Here is a 22,904-nt window from a genome sequence, read left to right as displayed (position 1 = left end):
CAACTCTAAAAGCAGAATTAGATTACATCATCGATTGTATTTAACAAATCAAATATAAATTTAAATAAATTCACAATTTATACTAAATTTATTCAATTAATAAAATAATGAAAAATTCAAACCTAACAATATTAGAAATTAACTTTCATCAAATCAACTCTAAAACACAAATTAAATACTAAAAGTTAACATTGTTACCTTTAGATATCAAAATATATAATTTTTGTAAAATAGATGTCAACTTGGACCCAAAAAACCTTAGATACCATATTAAAAAAACTGTCAAACACGAGTATGAAATAATATATTAAGCCTTTTAGAATAATTAAATCAAAATTTTAATTTTGTTGAGAGTTTCATCTGAATTACAGCATTTTTATCCTAAAAGAATCAAATCTAAATTAAAAATCCTGAAATTGAAGATAAAATTATTGATGTGACATAAACTACTAAAAAACGATAATATCTCTATTTCATACCACCTTTTCTCAGATAAATTATAATTAATATGATAAGGAAATGACTTTTGTTTAAATGGATGGATTAGCTAAGCTTCTAACTATTACTCAAACGAAGCTACGTTGGAACACCGGTTCCTGCACCCTTGCCCTAAACAATTGAAATAAAAGTTTACCCAGCCGCTCGGCGGGCAGCCCAACCGATCCCAATTTACTCAGCAATTACATCGCCAACGAGCCGGCATCACCGCTGAATTACTGAACCAAAAAAAAAAAAAAAAGGAAAGAAAAAGACAGTGGCCCTAGTTGGTCGTCAGAGATGATGACGGCGGCGCGTGAAAGTTATAGTAATGGGATATGCGAGGCAGTCAAGTCCTGATGGAGGACTTAATTAAATAAGAAATAACTTTGGGTGATTAAAATATATATATATTATGTTGTAACCTAGGAAGTGACCATTTAAGACAAACTTGAATATTGGAGTCCTTTGTCTTGTGGGGCATAATTTTTATTTCCTTGTTTGGACTGAATTATAAATTGTCAAATTAGCATGGACTGTGTCAACATATGGTGGTCGGGACACCATTGTTCACCTTCACACGTGACCACGCTCTTGTCACGTAACATAATTTTCCCATTCAGTTAAATGAAGGTAAAAGTATCAAGTAAGCCCTTATATTTTAAGACGGATTCTATTTCGGCCCTTTTATTAAAAAAATGAACAAATTAGTAGTTATACATTTTTAAATGTGCAAGTTAACTCATCTATTAAATGACGATGTGGAACATTAAATCCATGCTAAAAATTATATTTATGGTTAAATTATAAAAATGGTCACCCAACTATTAATTTATTTTAATTTAGTCACTAAACTATTCGAAATTAAATATTTTAGCCATTCGAATTGATGTCGGCTTTTTATTGGTCTAGTAACAAAATTAGCCCTCTAATGTTTACACATTTTAACAATTTGATCCTAAATATAAAAAATTAACAAATTTAGCCCTTAATGTTTACAAAATTTATTATTTTAGTTTTAATTCTAAAAGTTCAATAAATTTAGCTCTTAACATTTACAAAACCTGTCAATTTAATCATAACTCTAAAAACTAAAAAACTTATTTTTAATGATTTATTACTCATTGACTAACTCATGTGAAAATTAAAATAAGAAAATAATTACTCTTTTTTTTTGTGAATTACAATAACATGGTAAAACCCGAACAATAAATGTGACTAACGCAACTCAAATCCAAATCACATCTAAGACGATAAACACACTTAACTATCAGACCATCACATGGGTTCGAAAAATTATTATTTCCAATTCAAATATGAGTTATATAAATTAAGATGAAAGTAGACTTTGTAGTTTAAAGTAATAATATAAAAATGATTTACTGCCGGTCCCTAATCTATGGTTTTTCAAACCACTTTCCTCGTTGAGAGGAAATTAATTACATTATTACACTAACAAGTGGCTGCCACTTTGGTACGAAAGCATCATTCTTTGTGCACTCATGGGTCCATATGTTTCAACCCCGCCGCCGTACGTCATCTTATTCTTCTCTATGTTTTTTCATATTTAGTAAGGATGGTAGTTGCTCATGTTATCTCAAAACAATGTGATCGGAAATTTAAATTATCTTCATGAGAATTAGATCACATTTTATGGTCATTTGTAAATATTTTTTTCTATGTTTTCGAATAATTTATAGGGATTTGTTCGTTCTTTGTATATAAATTTTTGTAAGGTTTCCACGAAGTTTTGTGCCTCTTAAAAGGAACTAGCAGGTTGATGGATCATTGCCCTAATGATATAACGTAATAAAAGGTTCTTCTAACTCACATAATGAGATGAGAAGAACAGTTAAAAATAACTAAATAATAATAAGAAAGAAAAAAGATAGAGTTGAACAACTGTATAAAATTTTTTGTACATTGCATACGACTTTACAATAAAATTCTCTTTTTTTTCATCGAAAAGAGAAAAAGAAAAAATATTGAGAGCGTCTATTAGGTCCAAACCCTTAAACAATCTGATGACCACCCTTCATGTTAAATAATTAAAATTCTATAAAAAGAAATTAAATTGAAAAACTTTACAGTGACCAAATTGCAAAAGAAATCAAATTAATAACCTTTGTAGCCAAAGACATTTATCACATTATGTATCAGGGTTGAATTATAAATTTTTAGTGGTCAAAATATAATTTTATCATGTATTACTTTATAATTCCATTATTTTATAAAAGGACTTATTAGAATTTTTTTAAGAGACGCAAAGTATAATTTCTAATTTAAACATTTCTTAATGGAACTGCATAATAAATTTTCCATTTTGTGGCCAAGCCCTAATGTATTTTAGTTGCTAAAATCAAAATTTGAAATATATCCTATTTATACTTATTATAAAATTTTTATTGTATTAATGTTTAAATTAATTGGATTTCAACTCAGTAGTTAAAAAAGTTAACATACATAATTTTTTAGATGATAACGCAAACTCAATCGGAAGAAAATTAGTATACTCTAAATGATAAATTATATTATTATAATAATATTTTATATTTTAATAATTTTATATGATCTTTAAATAAAATAATTTAAAATTAAATATTTAAAGATTTAATATACAAAGTTTTGACTATTGTTAAATAATTTTTCTAAAAATAAAAAATAATTTTTTGTGAAATAATCTAACGTATATAAAATATTTGTGTGATAGTTTCTTAATTTAAGTGTGTTCACATCTGCTAAATTCTGGTATATATAGTGGGTGCCATACTTCAAATCTTGTGACACAAAACCTAGTTTGTGACTCGTCAAGGAGGAAAAAACAAGCTGGGCAAAAAATCACCCAGTTATGGAGGAGGAGTCTTGGTTGTTTCAATACTCAAATAATGCAGATTTATCAGCGTTTGTATCCGAGGAGGCGTTTTCCAGCAGCTGTGAGTGGGATGAGCTCCTTCTCAAGTTCAATATCTCCCAAGAAACGGCTTGGATGGACTTATTGGGTGATGAAGAAGAAGAAAGGGGTAAAGCATCGTCAGAGTGTAGCGACAACTCCATCGATGGCGTAAAGGAGGAAGAGGTTTGCTCAGAAGAACCCAAGGAAACGAAGAGTTACAGAGGGGTGAGGAAAAGGCCATGGGGCAAATTTGCTGCTGAGATTAGGGATTCAACCAGACATGGTGCCAGGGTTTGGCTTGGTACATTCGACAGCGCTGAAGCAGCTGCTTTAGCTTACGACCAAGCCGCATTTTTAATGAGAGGACCATCGGCTACTCTCAATTTCCCCACTGAAGCTGTCAAGGCATCGCTTAAGGAACTCAAGTGTCGATGCGATGAAGACAAGGGTTGGTCCCCTGTGGTGAATCTCAAGAACCGGTATTCATCGAGGAAAAGATCCAAGAACAAGAAAATCAAGCCAAAGGACGCGGCATTAAGGCAACAGCAAAACTTGCTGGTCTTTGAAGATTTGGGAGCTGATTACTTGGAACAACTGTTAATAAGTTCATGTGAGTGAAAGTAGAGCTCCTTGGTTGCTTTGGGTACTTTAATCCCATTTCATATCTTCTTTTCTCTTGTCAATTTCATTGCTTTGGTGGGGGCGTTGATTTAAGCACACTCTTCAATCTTCTTCCTTACTTCATCATCTCATCTCATATTAGGTCTCTTGTAAAGTTGAAACAACTCACACATCATAGAAATGTACAATAATTTCACCTTTTATGTTCACATCCCTCTTTTCTTTTTTTGGTAACCTACTTCCCTCACTTATTGCACAATAATATATTTCTATAATCTTATAACCAGCTGACCTGACCGACAACTTAACAAATTGGTAGTTTAATCTGATTATATAATTGCATTAAACAGGTAAAACTTCAAATTTAGCTTATATTATATATGATAAAGAGTTATTAAATTTATATTTATGTAATATTAATTAATTTTACATGTATTATTTTTATAATTTTATACACTTACGACCGACATCTTAATGAATTAACAGTTAAATTGAATTATTTAATAGCATTGACCAATATGTATAAGAGAAATAATGTATTTATATAATCTTCATTGATGACTTAACAAATTAATAGTTTAATCGATTATATAATAGCATTGAATGGGTAAAACTTGAAATTTAACCTATATTATATATGATAAAGAGTAATCAATTTTATACTTATGTAATATTAATTAATTTTATATGTATTTTTTATAATCTTATACTGACATCTTAATGAATTAATAGTTATATCAAATTATATAATAGCAGTGATCAAGTAAACTCTCGAATCCAGCCAAGGCCGCCTTTCGATCTACTAATCAATTCCCTTCACGAAACACATGCTTGAGTTCAATTTCCCAATCACAAGCAATTAGTCTTTTTTTGTTCCGTAGCACAGCATTATCATAATCCATCTCGACTAATTGAAATTGAATTTAATTAAGAATTATACAATTGAATGTATGTATAAGGTTATCTATCCATTGAATTAGACAAATTTGGTAAGTTGATCATTTGGTGGAATATTCTTCGATTTTAGTAATTATGCTTTAGTTTCTGTTGATTTAATTGTATTTTTAGTTTGTATTTTATTGTGGTATTAGTTGAATAAATTGACATTACATTAAAATTTTTGATTTCGGGCTTATTAATTTGTTTGTTTGAAGATTTTATTCTTTAGCAAATCTATTAATATATTACTTTAATAACAATTTTGACTTTTTATTTAATTTTATTTAATTTTTTTTTCTATAAACTCTCCTTTTTTTTTCCCTTTATATATTGCTGTAATACACTTTTATTCTATTAATCTACAGTGAAAATGCTACGAATACAAATTATGTGTTATATCTAGACTTGTCTATGAGTCGGGATGAACTCACCTAAAAAGTGAGAAGGTTTGAATAAAAATATAGGCTTAAGCAAAAAAATAAGGCCCATCTAGAAAACGAGTCGAGCCTAAAGTAAAACCTTTTTGGCCCGAATATGCAAAAAAGAATCTGTTGTTCTTTTTTTTTTTTTACTATTTTGCTACCATTTCACTATTATGTTACTACTATTTTCTAATTATTGTTTGGATATTGTATAACTTTTATTTTATTGTTAATTTTGTTATTATTTGTTAAGTTGCACCTATCTTAGTGTTATTTAAGGAAACATATTTTTTTAAAATTTATTTTCAACTTGTTAAGAAATATTTATTTTAATGTTTTTAGTATATATTTTTGATTTATTATATTTTTTAAAAATTTATGTAAAAAATTAATATGATCGGACCCGAGTTTTAGCATCTTTATCCAAACCGAAATTGAACAAAATTTTAGATCCATTTTTCGGGCTCAACCCGGTCCATAACCCCTAGTTATATTAATTTACTCACTAATTGAAATTGATTATTAATGGTTTGAATGCAATAGTTTTCAAATACTTTTATAAAGGCTTAATATATCAAAAAGTCCTGCAAAATAATTCAATAATCAATTGAGCCATCAATCGAGAAAAAACACTTAATTGAGCCTTTAATTGAATATAAGCAATCAATTAAGTTCTCGAAAAACCAATTTCCATGTAAGCCCGTGACATCCGTTAAATCTAGCAATTTCCCTTAAAAATGTTTTTAAAACATAAAAATCATAAAAACAAATTCTTATAAAATTATAAGCAATTGAATTTTAAAAATAATTTTAAAATAGATTTTTTAAATTATAAAAATAGAATTTTAAAATATATAAAATAAAAATTATTAAAATTCATTTAAAATAATATAAAATTGCAAAAATTTAAAATTTACAAAAAATATATATTAAAATTATTAAAATTTTAAAAATAAAAATAAAAAGTTATATAAAATTATGAAAAAGAGTTTGCATGATTTGCTAACGTGCCTCGTTAAGAGTTGATAGTCAAGAAAAATAACCAGAATTGGTTAAGGTCAAAGGGAGAGGTTCAAGTTCCCAATGGCTGCACCATGTAGCCCGTGGTGTTGATGTTTATATTGATGATATCGACAAGTTGATCAATCTCAAAGATAGATCCATAAAAAAATTATAATTTGTTATATTTTCATAATTTTATATAAATTTGCATTTTTTTTCAAAATTTTATATATTTTTTAAATTTATAAAAAAATCAGGTAAAAATTTTTATAATTTTTTATAAATTTATTTTTCTAATTTTATAATTTTTGAAAAATTCATATTTTAAAATTTTAGATTTTCTATTCTTTTATAATTTTATGATTTTTTTATAATTTGTTTTTATCAATTTTAAAGGAAATTACTAGATTTCACCAAGTTGCACAACCTTGACATGTCACATTGTAAAATTAACGGACGTTAGGGGCTCATACAGAAATTTTTTTTAAGAGCTTAATTGATTTTTTATATTCGATTAAGGGCTCAATTGAGTGTTGGTTTAGGTTGAAGGCTCAATTGATTATTGAATTATTTTGGAAGTTCCTTTTAATATATTAAGCATTTTATAAAATTAATTACTTAAATAAGTTCAAAATTCATATTTTCTGGGTAGTAGATTGGTTACTTATAAGTAATCTTTTTAGAAAGTATTGACTAGTTTGACTTTTTCTTTTTTATGAAATTGTTACTTGTCAAATTAGCAACATTGACTCATAAAATTTCTTATATATATATATATATATATATGTATGCAAAAACATGATTGAGGGTGAACATCTTTGATGTAAACTCAGTGTAGGTTTGGCAGATGGTTTAGGATGAATATTCAGTTCTAGCTCCATTGTAAAGCCCTTCTTTCCCACGTTAATTGAAGGGCAAATTACATCAAAGAATTGTTCGCATTTGTATGTTGTACAAACAGCCATTGAAGCGGATCTTTGGCTGCCTGCAGGTACCAGTAGCCACACGGTTATTAGAATGTCCTGTGAGAGTTTTCTCAACTTGTAACCTTGATGCATGCAATTGAGACATGATTCGGGTTTGCTGTAAGTTGAAAGCTGACATGAAAAAATCAAAAATTTGATTCGTTTTATAAGCCATGCATGTGTTGCTGCGTTCCGAGAAAAATTTAGTGCTTTCCATTGCCCTAAATTTTTCTTTCAGCCATTTACACCTTTCCTCTAGTGCTTTCCATTGCCATAAATTTTTCTTTGAGTCATTTACACCTTTCCCCTAGCCATTTACCAATGATAGGTTTCATTTGCAAATCTTTGATGTGTATTCACAGCCCAGTGACAGATTTTACCTGTGAAACCAGTGGTGGTTAAACCACAACCTAGTGTATAGGTTGTTGAAGTTTAGAGGAACTCCCATTGTGGTGTGTAGCAGTGAGGTAAGATCTTTTCTGTTAAACCAAAACCGTATGGCATACATAAAACATGTGCATACAAACTGGATTTTCTAAAATGACATATATATATATATATGTATACATTATGGAAGTGGTACGAAATATTGATATTCTGAAATTGCTATTGGTTTACTTGTGATGGAACTCACACTAAGCTTCATAGTTCGCTCTCTTTTTCTTTTTTTTCCATCTCTACATATAACCCATTAGGGTAAGACGCGGATGCAGCATATAGAAGGATCAGAAACGTTTTATTTTTATGAAAGTATTATTAGGCTTATTTTTATAATTTTTGTTATTTCAGAACTGTATTGTTTTATTTATTTTGTGGCATGAGACTCATATTTATGGGTTTTTTAGCATGCATAACATTTAACTTATTTTTAAAATATGATTTTTATTTAATTAATGCATGAAATATAGTTTTATTAAAATCAAGTAAAAATCACTTTTTCGCGGTTAGATTAAAATTAAAAATTGCGAGTAATAGATAAATGGAAAATTAACTAAATTTTTCTTAAAGTAGTCACCGTTACTTAGAAAGTAAAACTAAAACGTTATTTTTTTAAAAACTCGTCAGCTTTTCTAAAAATAAACTAAATTTTCTACTAAAATAAATAAATATTTTAAATTGATTGTTTCATAGACCCCAGTTGTATTAGGTCATCTCGGTGATTGATTTAATCTCTCGAATTCGAGTCTAACGTCTAAGTCAAATTGGGAGGTTACAGTCTCATTCCTCATAACAGAACTCCCTTTCAATCAAGGATCTTATGCTTTTCCGGTGAACAAGGCTGCGTAGCCTATGCTTTGCAAGCCTATCACGCTCGACTGTCTTAAGCAGACAGTTTATTCATGAGAAGGAGTTGTCACACCCCAGAGAAGTCGATCCTTTTGATTAGGACAGAATGAATACAACTAAGTAAGACTGGTAGACAGCCTTGACTTGAAATAAGAGTTAGTCCTGCTGGTAAACACGTTACACTTATTACTTCAGACCCTTAGTGGAAAGCAGCAAGGAGAGCAGCAGGTAATTTATTAAGGAAGCAAGAACTCTTAGGCAAGGAGGGGCGTAGCGCTTATCGTTTAAAAGGGGATTTTTCTTTCTCTAGATTTTTATCTTTCGAGATGCGAAGTTAATGGCATAGAGGCATATTTATATGTAGTGGTTCTCCCGAGGCACATGCGAACTCAGAAGCAGCAGCAGCATTCTCTTTAGCATCCCGCCACTCCTGACTTTGAAAAGGCTATCTCCGACTAGACAGGCAAGCAGACTCACTTCATTCCTAAATCATCATCGGGACTTTTGACTGTTAACACTTGGCTAGTGATCTACTCCCTTTAGTTCGCCTGAAGCTCACCCTGTAAACCCTCATTCTATTCTTCTTTCACGAGTCTCGGCTGCGAACTTTCCCCATGGCAGCTTGCGGATTCCCCTGTATCGAACTTCCACATTTTCATTTCCATTGTTTGTTTTCCTCTTCCTTCCTTGAGATGCTTCCATTATGTTAGGCTTGTTTCAATTTCTAAGCTGATGAAACTTTGTTGGCGAAGAAAATGTTTGGAAAATGCAGATGGATAGGGTTACATGTGACATGGACTGTGGTCATTGACCCCCCAAATGCACCATGAGAATAACAAGAAACTTGTAATTTACTCCACGTTATTAAAAAGCTGCTGACCAAAACTATATTTGCAAACTGTTGTATGTATGAAATAATTTACTATTCAGTCACAATTCCTCGGTAGGAGTACTAAATTGAATAATTAGCTACAATCAAAATTTCACTCAAGCGCATTCGAATTTAAATCTTCATGATTATTGTAGTAACAGTGTCAACCGAGTTAAAAAATTCAATCGATGTTAGTCATAAAAAATTGAAAAATGAATTATTGTTTCAAGAAGAAAAAAAAAAGCTTTCAATTTATAATTTTAATCTTTAAAATAATATTAATAATTAATATAGTGTATAGTTCTATGTACCATCAATGAATTGATTGATGAATGTACCAAAAAAAATCAAATGATGACATATCATCAAAATAAAATGCATAATAATTTATTTAACCTCCAACTTTACAAAAAAAAGTTATTTTAGCCCTCCATAATTTTTCGTCTATTTTATCCATTGACTTGCATTATTTGTCGAATTACCCAAAATGAATGGAACTTTGCTGATGTAGCATATGCATGGATTACCACATGTATGCCAAGTTAGCAACTAATTAATTTTTTAAATAAAAAAGTATTTAAAGAATTATTTTTAATATATTTTTATAATTTTTAAATAATTTTTTCAATTTAAAAAATTAATTAATTGTTAGCATGGCATCAAAACGAATGCCACATTAGTAAAGTTAACAAACATTAATTTTTCTATCCGTTTTGAGATGATTTGACAAACAACACAAGTTCAAGGACTAAAAGAGACAAAAAATTAAATGGAGGGCTAAAATAAATTTTTTAATTTGAAAGGACAAATAAATAATTACATCAAATGAAATTTAAATCTAATTTTATTTTTAATTAGATAACAATTCATTAATAATATATAGTATTACATTCTGTGTCAATCTATCAAATATTAATCTAGCAAAAAAATGACTAATGAATCTTCAATAATTGGACTAAGATAAGCCTTTTGAACAAAAGAAAATGGGCTTAAATAATCCCATGTTCATCTTGGTTTGCACCAAGAATCAAGCTATAAAAGAAATGGTCCAAAGTGAACTCAACAAAAGAGGCCCAAAGAGAAACAATTAAAAAACTATTGTTCGGGCGGTCCGATCGAAAAGTGGGAAGATTTGGATAAAAATATAAATTTGAAAAAATGGGTATGTGTAAAAAAAATAAGTTTAAAAATGGGCCCGACACAAATTTGTAAAAAAAAATATTGTTATTTTGTTGCTATTTTGCTATCATTTCATTATTTTGTTGTTATTATTTAGATATTATATAACTCTTGTTGTATTGTTAATTTTGCTACCATTTTAAAGGCATTTGTTTGTTAAGTTGCACGTATGTTAGTGTTATTCAATTATAAGTGCTTTTTTTAAATTTATTTTTAATTTGTTAGAAAACATTTATTTTAATATTTTTACTGTATTATACTTTTTAAAATTATATACATATATACAAACTAGAAATTAAACCCTAAAAACTTCTCTTTTTGCTTTAAGCCATTTGTTTCTTATGTTTTGTTTTGCTCAGTGGTGGTGCCAGCTTCCAGGTTGGCTATCACCCGCTTTTTTCCCCTCCCACCACTCTTTCTTTCTTTCTTCTTCTCATTCACTCCACATGTCTTCCTTTTTTTTTTCAGTTTGCAGATCTATTTTGTTGATTTCTTTGTTGTTTTCACAAGTTATGATGGATAGATGATGATGTATGTTGTTCACTAAAACTCCACCGACCACCAGTAGTTTTGGAAAGTGGGTGGCTCTTCGTCAGTTTCTTAATTTGTTTCTGTTTTGAGAATATTTTAGAATAATAAATGATTTCATGAGTCAATTTGGACTCGTTTTGTCTTAAGTTTTATATGTTTTTTATTTGTTTTTCCATTATTTAACAAATCTTAAGTTTTAGAAGTTTTTGTCTACTCTTGTAGCACGGTTTTAAGTCTTGCTTATGCATGTAACCTTAGTTTTACAAGTGATTTTAGGGATAGTTTTGTTGCCGTCCTCTATAATTTGGTGAAATGCTCAATTCTTTTGTCGATTTTTGCTCGCCATTTTGGACCATCTGGGGTTGATTTTCTTATTGTGTTAAGTGCTTGGAAACACTCCAAATATGTCATGCTTGAATTTATCAACGTGTTAGAATGTTCTATTGATGCTGAGGCTAAAGCCTTTACTGTGCCGATGGAGTTTGTCCTTCCCCATTTACGATGAGCGTTTATTTTTTTTTTCCCTGAATTATATAGTTCCATTCATTGAATTATTTAATAAATTTACTTACTAAAAAAATCTAGAAAATTTTTAACACGATGGGATCGAACCAGACCCCAACCTATCAAGTCCCATATTGGTGCTAATTAATTCTCTGTGGGGACATTGTCGGAATTAGATTCTGTCCAACCAAACCAAAAGCATTAAGAGTCAAACATGTTATAAAGCATGAATTGCAATTTATTTATTTATTATTTATTTAAATACAACTTTGAAAAAAAAACCTAAACGTTACTGTAATGATGTTGGATGGTAGCAGGTAACATTAATGCTTTTTTGTTTAAATAATGGACTGAATATTCAAGGTACGTGCGTTGGAACACCTGTTCCTCAACTCCCTTGTCCTAAAGAAAAATAATTTCCCAGCCGGCCGGCGGGCAGCCCCATCTCCTGCTTTCACCATCCAATGACTGAAGTATGATTGGATTTGTCCACCCATTGATTTACTTAATTATCATCTATCACCATCTCTAATTTCTCTTAATCTATACATTAAAACACAACCTCCATCTTAAACGAAACTGACAGTTTGTGTTTTTTGCTCAACCAAAATAGTCAACATGATCCTCGTATCGTGAATTCGACTGAATTTTTAATATATATATATATATATATATATCAAGGAATGAGGTAAGAAATGACAGGGATTAAATTTTATTATGGCTCGGGTTGGGTCGGATCAATATAAAATTTAGACTTGTTTTTTAGGTTTGCATCGAAAAGTATATCTAAAATTTTATATATAAAAATTTTAAAAATATAATACATCAAATATACTAAAAACATTCAAATAAATGTTTCCTAACAAATTAAAAATATTTATACTTAAATAACACTAAAATAATTACATATAACAAACAAATCTCTAAAATAATAACAAACTTAATAATAAAACAACTGATCCACATCGGCCAGGCAAAAAAATCCTACCTTTTAAAAGATAGGTCTTATTCTTGTCCAAGCCAATTTTACCTAAATCGTTTTACTTTTTTTCGAGCGAGTCTTAAAGTCTAGATAGGTGACCTATTCTTTGATCAAGTAACATGAATTAATACAGAATTAATCATTATTAAGATCCCATAGTAATAAACAGAAAACAAAGACCATTGGCATCTATGGTCGCCGGAGACGATGACGGCGGAGTGGTCAGTAAAATGATGGGATATGGCGAAAGTTGATTTATTCCTTGTATTTTTAGGAGATGTGAGGCGGTCGGAGCTGAAGTAGTTAAGTATAGGGATAATGTAACCTAGGAAGTGACCACGTACGACGAACCTGAATCCTGGAGTTGTTTGTCTTGTCGAGCATAATTTTATTACCTTCAAATGTAATTTGTCAAATTAACATTGACTCCGTCAACATGTGGTGGTGAGGACCATCATGTCCACGTGACAGAAATTTCCTAATATGTGAAGTTCATTGAATTTGTGGCACATAATGGCAACCGAATCTAAAGGACCTTTTCCATAATTATTTTCTCCCCATAAAAGAGAGAGAGAGGTAAGATTTTTGGATTTCATTATATGCTACTTGTATAAAGGTATTATTTTCATGTTCATCTACCACACGAATTCAAAAATACGACTTAGATTATATATTTTTATAATAGTAAAAATATGATTTCCTCATTTTAATAGTTTATATCTTTATAATTTAGGTTGATGATGCGAATAAATGTGACACTTATCACACTATAAACCCGCTTGCAGGATCTAAAATACTCCACAAGTAATGTATAGAACAATTTCCCACATTAATAACAGCATATGTGCCGTGGAAAATTTTAATTCCATAAGTGAAATGGATATTTTGTCACTTGTCTCATTTATTTATTTAAAAATTTTTAAATACAACTTAAGGAAATATGATAAAATCTCAATAATATTTGTGGAGTTCAAAAATTTTCGTACCACATAGTTATCAATATTCGGTATGTTGCAACTCCACAAGCGAGGATAAGAGATTGACAAATATCTTATAAGGATATAAGTTATCAATATTGGCATATACCAATACGTGTAATGCACGTAATCTAAGAAATTAATGTAAGTATAAGTGATCAATATCCATATACCAATTGATACAAAATTTTAATTTTAACCAATTTATCTTATATATTTTCAAATCAATTCTTAATATTTTTTGTTTTTATTTTATTATAATTCTATTCAAATTATATTAATTTAAATTAGATTTGATTATATAATTTAATAAAAATAATTAATTATAAAAAACTGAAGTAATATTCTAACTCTTTTATGTTTTGAAAATTTTGTATTAATAAAAATCTAATATAATTATCAAACATATTTGTTATCTTCATGTAGCAAAACTTCACGAACCTCTTAACATATATTGCGCACAACGTACCCATAGAGACTTAGATACGTGTCTCTCAATGGAATCAATGACACTATGAACCTAGGGTTAGTTCGCAAACCTCAACTCGGTGAATCTTGGCAAGCGGCACCTCCACTAAGATGTATAAGGACCACGTGAAGGCCAGTGTAATTGATCGCTAGCCATCCTAAAACGTCTCATCCTAGGACACAATATCATTGTCACTGCCCAAAAGTATCAAATCAAGCTTCGACGTTAGTGACCTTAGGACACGTATCCAAGCTTATCCCCTACTATAAAAGACCATACAGACAACTCATACACAAGTAGATTTAAAGAAATATATATATATATATATATATATATATATAAAAGGGAAGTTGATATAATAAATTAATTCATGGTTGGTCCAAGGTCTAATAAATTTCCTTAATTTCAGTAACAAAATTTCCACTTTCCAATTTGGTATGTACTGTCACAATCCTTTATAGTCTATAGTTTACCCTATATGGATAATTAGTAACGATAAATTTATCACCGATATATAAAAGTTTAACGGTGTTAACATGATAACTCGAGCGGCAATCTGAACATACTTCATAAAATTAAAAATTATTAAAAATTACATATTTAAAAAAATCAGTAAATATTATGTTTAAAAATTAAGGACCAAATTGATAAATTCTAAATTTGAAAGGTGTTTCCTCGTTGAGAGGAAATTTTTTAATACATTATTATACAGACAAGTGCTGCCACATATGTCAATAAAGCATTACAAAACCCGAAGTTAAAGATGCTAACATGGCAAAAAATTTCATTATAATTTAATTGTGGGTCCACCCAGCCGCCGTACGTCACCATACGTCATTTATATATTATTATCAAAATTAAAAGACACTAAATTTTTTATAAAAATTATATAAAAAATAATTAATTACAAAAATTAGTTGGTTTGGACACTCCTCTCTTTCCCTACTAATCATCAAGCAATAATAATTCGTTTTTTTTTTTTAAGTTTGGTGTCGTCAAGTGATGTCAATATGTATTTTTTTAAATATTCAAAATATATATTTTAATAGTGTAAATCAATGTGTCAAGTCAGTATAGATGAAATTGTTCAAAACAATTTACTTTCGTAATTAATTAATTTTTATATTATTTTATAAAAATTTTAAATTTTGGGAACCCTAAATTTGTTGCATTAATCATGTATTCAAATATTAATTAAATCTCATTCAATCTTATCACTTCATTAATGAAATAAATATTCTAAAACTCAATTGGATGAAGAAAAAAACCTCTTTAAATAAAATAGTTTATCTTATGTCAGATTTAATTATACTTGGAATATTGATTAAACTATTTTATGAACCTTCGATTATAAAATATATTAGAGAATTTGATAATTTAATTTTTTTATTTAATTTTAAAGTAGAGAAAAATACTTTTAGTACAATAGTTAAATAAAATATATTTAGGATGGGTAAATCAATCGAAAATTGAGTTTTAGTTCGGTCGGTATGGGCATTGTTACTAATATAGGAGAACGTGAGTTTCAGTATGCCCTTTTATTTATAGATTGAGAAAAAACTACAAATAATTCTAAGTATTGTATCGAAACATATTTGCCTAAAAATAAATTTTTAGGGATTATAAATAATTAAAACTTGTTCGCCTCCTTCAAAAAAACAAAAATGTTGGCTGTTATTGACCAATGACCTGATGGTCGCCGGGCAGTATATGGAACAGCATATGAAATGTATATATACTGTTACTATATATACATATATATATTAAATACAAAGTTTTACTTAATGATTTAATGCTTCTTAATAAGTTTTTTGTTCGCATCTGCTAAATTCTGGTATAAAAGGAGGATCAGGTACTTCAGATGTACAAAACCTAGTTTGTGCGTCGTCAACGAGAGAGGGCACAGATAGAAAAAGAAAAAAAAAAATCACCCAGATATGGAGGAGTCTTGGTTGTTTCAATACTCAAATAATCCAGAATTATCAAGGTTTGGATCGGCGGAGCAGTTTTCCAGTGGCTGTGAGTGGGATGAGCTTCTTCTCAACTTCAATAACCCTGATGAAACGGTTTGGTCGGATTTGTTGGGTGATGAAGAAGAAAGGCGTAAAGCATCCTCAGAGTCTAATAACACCTCCATCGATGGCGGCGTAAAGGAGGAAGAGGTTTGCTCGGAGGAACCCAAGAAAGTGAAGAGTTATAGAGGGGTGAGAAAAAGGCCATGGGGTAAATTTGCAGCTGAGATTAGGGATTCAACCAGAAATGGTGCCAGGGTTTGGCTTGGAACATTCGACAGTGCCGAAGCAGCTGCTTTAGCATACGACCAAGCCGCATTCTCAATGAGAGGTCCATTGGCTACTCTCAATTTCCCCATCGAAACCGTCAAGGAATCCCTTCAGGAACTCAAGCATCGATGCGATGAAGACAAGGGTTGCTCGCCTTTGGTGGCTCTCAAGAATCGCTACTCCTTGAGGAAAAGATCCAAGAACAAGAAAATCAAGCCGAACGCCGCTGCATTAAGGCAACAACAAAACTTGCTGGTTTTTGAGGATTTAGGACCTGATTTCTTGGAACAATTGTTAAGCTCATGTGAGTGAAACTACAGCTCCTTGGTAAATGATTTTTGCCATGATGAAACCAATCTCATGCCATATCCTTGTTCTTTTCTTAATTTCATTCAATCTTTGTAACTTCTCTTTGCTGGGGTGTCTGATTTAAGGCCTCTTGCATCTTGTTCCATACTTCACCATCTTCATCTGATGTTGGTCTTACAAGTTGAAAAATAATGGAAATTAATCTACAATAATTTCACCTTCCCTTTTATTGCATTATTAACTATATAAAAGCAGTAATGTCTTTATATTTGTGGAAATAATTTATAATTTTATATGCATATGACTGACAGCTTAACTAACTAATAATTAAATTAGATTTTAGTAAAATTTTAAATCCAACTTGTACTTTGCTACATAAAGTAGTAATCACTTTATGTTACCATAAAATTAATTAAGTTTACACATGATTTTATAATTTTTATACATATATCTGAAATCCTATTGAATTAATAGTTAAATTTGATCATATAAAGCGTTGACAAAGTAAAATATGAAATCCAGCCTGTATCATATGTAAAAAGAGTACTAATCAATTTATATTGGTGTAAAATTAACATATTTTCAAACTTTATAGGCACGTCTTACCATACTAATAGCTAAATTTAATTATATAATAACGCTGACAGAGTAAAATATTAAATCCAGCCTGTATCATGTTATGTCAAAAAAGGTTTTTATGTATATTTTGATAATGATAATTTTTTTTAATACCTAACAAGATAAATGAATATGTTTAATTTACTCAAAAATTGTATGAGGTCTAAAAAACAATGCTTCCCATTGTATGCTCGAGTTTATAGAGTTGAAGGAGTTGTGGGGTAGGTTTACAAAAAGCTCCTGAAGAACTCCAGTGGATGGTAAAGGTATGAAGATGATGACGACAACAACAAGATCAATGGGTCATATTATGTGGATTACAAAGGTTGACTATGTTACTAGGTTTCCTTTGAAGTTCATCTTTCACATTTGGGATTTTACAATATTTTAATGGCTAAAATATGCTCTCTCTTCTTAAGAAAAAAAAAATTAACTTTAATGGATTTTATATGTATAAACAAGTAGCTGGAAGAAGTGAAAATAGATTTTTTTTTTTTTTTTGCAAGTATTTGAGCTAAGTTGGAATCCTAGAGTTGACATTATTAGGAGAGCTTAACCTGAATCCCACCTTTAACTCGAACAGGACCATGCCTAGACCGTAAGACGGATGAAGTCACCTATGATATATAATAATAATAAAAGTTTAATTTGTATTTTTTATTTTTGGTAATTTTTACTTATTAATAAGGAAAGTCGTCTAAATTTATTCTTAAGATTTATTATGGAAGTGTAATATTTTTTTAAGTTATAATTAATTATATTAATAGTTTTAATTATAATTAATTATAACAAGCTTGGAATTGAATAACTTAATTTTAACTTTATTCAACTCGAATAAATAGAAAAAAAATTTAAATTTCGAGTTATTCGGTTTTTTTGAGTTAATTCAAGTTTCGATTTGAAAAAATTCTAAATCGAGTTAGAATGATAAAATGAGACTCTTCAACTCGAAACCTTTTCACTCGATTCAATCGAACGTTCACCCCCACAACTTATTATCTCACACATTAAATATAAACCTTTATATATATTTAGGTTAATGAAAAATCTACATATCAATTCATATAATGTGACAGAATTAAATTTTTATTTAAAAACAATTATTTAATACACATTATATAATTGAATGGTAAATATTTTTTAATAAATAAATATATTTTTAAAATAAAATCTAATTACTTGAATAAATAAAATATGGAAGTTACAGTGACAATCCCATGGAATTTAATTATTTCGCATAATTTGCCACGAATGGTGAAACATATTTATAAAATTAAGGGTCCACTTTCCCTTTCTGTTCCTACAGAAGCCAAAGTATACAATTTACTTTACAACACATTATTATTTATTAAATTTATACGAAGAATTAAAGTATTTTCATAGTTCGATTGACGTCAGTATTGCTATCATTGTAAGAGAATGTGGATCCAAATGCGTTGAAACGCATTATGCTCCAAATTAAGAGTTAGAAAAGGGCTATGGATAATTTTAAGTATTATATCAAAAAAATAAAAAAGAGTGCCCTTGAATATCTCAAGTAGGAAAACAATCTCCATCCTTACTTACAAAGGAGTTCTATGTTAAAAGCTTTAATTTCCCAAAAGCCAAGACCTCCTTTGCAGCTTCTACTGGTTCGGTGCAAATTCAGACTTCTAAAGTTGATCTTTGAGAAAATGGTCTTTCAAGCTTTTCGATAGAGTTGCAATGGAATTGCTGGAGAACCCTCTTAGTGTTTTCAAGTTAATATTCGGCTGCAGATGGACCGTTTCCTTTCAGACCTTTAAAGTCCTCACTCCCAAACTTTCTATATACTTCTAGATAGGGTTTCTTCGACCACGAATCAAAGGCTGGAGCTTGAGGGATGGCTCTAGACTGCATAAAATCTGCTTGCTCAGAGTTGGCAGCAGCAGTAGGTGCTTGAACATCCGGCTAATCCGGATTAACCTCCTAAGCAGCACCCTCATGGGGTGGTGCAGGTCTAAGCTGTCTTCTTCCTCATGTCGTGAGTGGTCCGACATCTTTTAACTTAACAGAATTGAGATGAGTTGGTTGCATCAGAGTCAAATCATATAGGTTCACAGTTTAAAGTTCCTAAATGGCATGTAGCGACAACTTGCTACCTATTCAGACTCAATTTAGTACTTGAACCAATTAAACCTAGATTTTGATGCCACTCAATGTTATATTTTTACTTGTTCTGCATTAGTTGTTGAAGCAACGAGTGGACATCAAAAGTTAAATTAGAGCTTTGAACATATATTGCTACAAACAAAAAAATCATTAGAAAATCTGTTGTTTGCCCCATATGTGGTAATGAAGATCAAACAATTGAGCACTATTCGTTGTTGTTGGGTGAGTTGGTGCAATGTGTTTGGTAGGAGGGATTTGGGATGTATGGTGGACAGATAAACATGTAAAAATTATTGAAATAATATGATCAAATTAAATAAACATGTAAAAATTAATGACTAAATTTATTACTATATATAAACCCGAGAGACTAATTTATTATTTTTTTAGTAAAAAAAGGTAAAATAGAATCTAAAATATAATAGAGCCAAGAATTTGCAGGAATAATTTCTTTCAACAAAGCCACTAGAACATGGGGAAGAGAAAAACAATGAAAAGAGTATACTACACCTCTTCCTCCACTAACAATTGTCTAATACTTGATGCCTAATTTAGAAGTTTAACCACCACGATACTCTAGCTGTCTTATCTTCATATGGTGAGGCATAGATTCATTAGTTCTTTTTAATGTATTATGAAATTTAAAATGCAATGTAACTAAGATTATTTTAATAATTATTAGAATGTGAAGTGCTAAGCTTTCTATACAAAACCTATCAATATTATTTTAGGGTTCTGTAATTTGGGCAATTAATTTATCCATACTTTTCTTATATATCCACATTGTTTCTAGTGTAGGAGGATATAGATTTGAGTGTCTGAAACGTGTTATCTTTCTATTTAAGAGTTGAAGAGGGTTTATGGATGGTTTTAGACATTGTATAAAAAAAACAAATATGATAAAAACTTTTAATGAGATTATAATGTTTTACATTACATATAAGAATATTTTAATTAAAATAATGGTTTAGTTTAGTCAAGTATTTCGTATAAATTACAATGACACAGTTTAAGCAAATTTACTTGTAACCTCCTCAACCCGACCTAGATGTTAGACCCGAATTCAAGAGACTACATCAGCCACCAAGATGGTCTAGCAGAATTATCGGAGTTTTTGAAAATAATTGTTTTAATAGAAAACGTATAGTTTAAAAGTCGTTCTACTATTCCTCAACGTTTTAATTATTATCTAGCAGCGGAAAAAAAATGGCATTTACTTACGTATTTAATAAAACTGGGATTCATGCATACTAATTAATAATCAAAGCATGATATCTTAAGAATTCAAGTAAAATGTCATGTAAAGTAAAAACAAACCTAAGTCCTAAATCTTATGCCACAGTTTGAAATAAAATATTACAGTCCTTAAATAATAAATTAAATTAAAAGATTAAACCTTAATAAATTGGATCTAAATCTTATGTCATATATACCCCTTTTTACTGAAATGAAGAAAAAGAAATTGGGGAAAATGAGTTGGGGTGACTTAAACTTGGATGCAGAAGTGCTTAATCTTAGTTGGCCTTGGTTCTTAAAATAAAATAAAAGAAAATGAGAAAAATTGGGTTTGAACTTTAGTTCTCTAATAAATATCCTAAGCTCTTAACCATCAAAGTTCATTTCATACTAATTAATTAAATTTCTAATCCCATGTATTTTGGAGTCTTACATTATTTTATTATCATATATAATGTTTTATCCATTAATCTCTCCTTTTTTTAGTTAAATTTAACTTTCAACCCTTTTGAAAGTATTGGATTGTTGTTTTAACGGAAATACAAATTAAAACGTTAAATTTTTAACATGATAGCCCATATGTTGTCACGGGGCTAAACCTTTCGTCTCGCAAACCGTGCGGCCTTAGGCGATCCGTTTGCTCCAAACTCGCCTAAGTCAGCCTTAACTCAAATGAGGATTCCTTAAGAACTCCTCCAAGGCACCAATTGAAGAGCGGAAGCGATTTATGCCAAAAGAAGCTAAGCCAAAGAACAACAGAAAGCCACAGAAAAGAATGCACACAAGGTGTTTGAGTAAATGCTCTCAGAACTCTATTACTCTTAAGAATTCAGAATACAGTATAAGTGTACTTAAAAAAATTAAGAAATATTTTTTTAATTTTTTTGAATATTCTAAATTGATAAAAGATATAAACCCACTATACTTTATTTTTAGCTATCCAAATTAAGCCTATAGTAGTATTTAATGTAGCCTTGTAGGGTTTGCATGCTATAATGGTGGATAGAGGTAATTTTAAATTCCAGTTCAAGTATGATCCAATTAATTTTAGTTGGGTGCATGAATAGCCTTAGATCTAGATTTGGTTTTTACAGATTTTTAAACCTCATTTTTAGTAAATAAATAGATCATGGCCTTGCCATGCGTGATGTGTTTTGGACTTTCTTCTAAATTGCAATCTTAGTTTCAAAGTTAATTAAGAAATTTAAATAATTAAATTAAATTAATGTCTTAATCCACCTTCAAACTTCTTTTCCACACCTCTAGACTTCAAATTAAAAAATTGAAGATATTTATGTGTAAATAAACAGTCAACCATCGAGTTTTAGTTCTGTTGGTATCAATATTGTTATTAGTATTAAATATGTGGGTTTGAGTAGGAGCAAAGCTACAAAATTCTTTTGGGGCGGAATTAAATTATGTATTCTTACAATTGTAAAAATGTAATTTCACCATTTTAATAGCTTATATCTTTATAACTTTTAAAGGATTAAATCAAATTTTTATCATTTTCGGGGGCCAAAGTACAATTTCACCATTGCTAATTTTAATACATATATATATATATTATAAAAGGGCCTAAATGAAAAAAAAATCATTTTAAGGGGGCCGAGGCCCTTGCCAGCCCCTCTTGCTTCATCATTGAGTTCGAGGGCATTTAGGCGCGTCTTACCCTCTTCTTTAAGAGTTAAGGATGAGTTTAGATAATTCTAAACATTGTATATAAAAAAACATTCTCAAATTTTGAATTTTCTTTCGGTATTTACTTTTAACAACTAGAAGGGTTTTTTTTTACTTTAAAAGTAATATACAATGTTTAAAGCTAATGATAATAACACATATGCAAATATATACAAAATTAAAATAAAAATAATTTAAATTGTCGAAATTTAATTATATTAAGAATATTAAATGCACTCCAATTGTTTATCATGGTATTGTCATTTTTCTTGAGTTGGTATCGAGTTGACTCGCCAATGATATTATGAATATATACAGACAATGTGGGCTAAACAACTTATGTAATAAAATTGAAATATATAAAATTATCAAAATAAAGCTTTGGGTGAAGCGATAAAAGAAAAGATTTTATAGATCTTTGGGGCATGACTTTAAATCTCAACATTTGTAAGATTTTTTTTAAAATAATAAAAAGACAGAAATATTCTTATAATAATATAACTTATTTAAAATATGTAAAATCATTTTAA

At 29.6% G+C, this 22,904-nt stretch overlaps 2 non-coding genes across 2 annotated transcripts; both read left to right on the top strand.

Moving 5' to 3' along the window:
- The first annotated feature begins 3,246 nt into the window (after positions 1 to 3,246).
- Positions 3,247 to 4,225, top strand: LOC105771788 (ethylene-response factor C3). Its single transcript, XR_008198023.1, has one exon. It is a non-coding gene; the product is annotated as an ethylene-response factor C3 (transcript).
- An 11,680-nt stretch (positions 4,226 to 15,905) lies between these two features.
- Positions 15,906 to 16,933, top strand: LOC105771796 (ethylene-response factor C3). Its single transcript, XR_008198091.1, has one exon. It is a non-coding gene; the product is annotated as an ethylene-response factor C3 (transcript).
- The last annotated feature ends 5,971 nt before the right edge of the window (positions 16,934 to 22,904 follow it).

The sequence above is a fragment of the Gossypium raimondii genome, chromosome 7 (assembly GCF_025698545.1).
Source record: "Gossypium raimondii isolate GPD5lz chromosome 7, ASM2569854v1, whole genome shotgun sequence".
Lineage (NCBI taxonomy): Eukaryota > Viridiplantae > Streptophyta > Magnoliopsida > Malvales > Malvaceae > Gossypium > Gossypium raimondii.
This window is presented reverse-complemented; position numbering and strand designations above follow the sequence as displayed.